At 60.9% G+C, this 1076-nt stretch overlaps 1 protein-coding gene across 3 annotated transcripts in view; it reads left to right on the top strand.

The window, feature by feature from the left end:
* Positions 1-1076, top strand: part of Csnk1g2 (casein kinase 1 gamma 2) — a 22769-nt gene continuing 21693 nt past the window's right edge. For all 3 annotated transcript variants that reach the window (XR_003850137.1, XM_008837127.3, XM_008837126.3), the window contains exon 1: positions 1-66. The gene's annotated coding sequence lies outside the window, so the exon portion shown is untranslated. The remainder of the gene's footprint in view (positions 67-1076) is intronic.

The following is a 1076-nucleotide window of genomic DNA, read 5'->3' as shown; positions in this document are numbered from 1 at the left end:
GGGGGACGCCGCGCTGCTGAGCCCGGCCGCCGCCGCCACCGCCCGCGGGCCCCAGGCGGGGTGCAGGTAATGATGTGCGCGCGTAGCCGCCGCGCCCCACCCCCGCCGCAACCCCGTGACCCCTCCTGACCCCGGGTGACTCCGATCTTCCCACCCTGCCGCCCAGCGCACCTGGCTCTGCATCCGAACGCCCCCACTTCCGGTCTATCTGCCTCAGTGTCCCCCACTACGACCCCACCCGTGACCCAGATCCGACCCCTGAACCACAGTGAACCACAGTGTCAGTTCCCCGGTGTTCCGCGCACCTGCGACCCCCATGTGTTTTCCCCCCCTTTCGGTCACCCTATTCCTCGACGTCCCCATGTTGCTTCAGTGTCCCCCACTCTGACCCTATTCTTGACCCTGCAATCTGACTTCTGATACTTTCTTTGTATATACTGTTTCCTAGGTGGTCAGCCGACTTGTGATCCCAGGTGCCCCCATTTCCTGATACCCTTTCTGCCCCCCAATCCTGCCTCAGTGTCCCTCACTCTCACCCCACTAGAGACCCACCATTGTGACACCTGAGTCCCCCCGTGTGCTGCTGCCAGGGTGCTTAGCCCACCTGAGACTATGGGTCCCCCTTTGCTTGTTGTCCCGTTAGGTCTCTTGTCTTCAGGCTCCCTGTCCACCTGGTCCCCAGCTTGCTGCCATCTGGGGCTGCCTCTTTGTTGCCTTTTCCAAGACCTTCCCCACTCTTTAAGTCCACTCACCATTTATGGTCGGGCAGAACTACTGGTGTTTGTGGGTGTGTGTGTTTTAGGAACCAGGACAGGGTCCTGTCTAGGTGGGGGGAGGGACCTGTTGCAGTGTGCTGCTTGGGAACTCTGGGCCAGGCTGGCTGCGCCCTCCCTCTTCCGCTCTGGCCACCGGCTTTGTTTTCCGGAAACACAGGGGATCTAGTAGGGAGGGGTGGTGAGCTGTCTAAGTCGGCTGCTGGATCCCCTGTCTGGCCTCTCTGCTTCAAGTTTGTTCACGGGAGACTTTGTCATTAGCAGATGGGAATGGGGATGGGACCACATCGTGGTGACCTGAGC

This window comes from Nannospalax galili, unplaced genomic scaffold (genome assembly GCF_000622305.1).
Source record: "Nannospalax galili isolate Female #2095 unplaced genomic scaffold, S.galili_v1.0 scaffold77, whole genome shotgun sequence".
Taxonomy (NCBI): domain Eukaryota; kingdom Metazoa; phylum Chordata; class Mammalia; order Rodentia; family Spalacidae; genus Nannospalax; species Nannospalax galili.
This window is presented reverse-complemented; position numbering and strand designations above follow the sequence as displayed.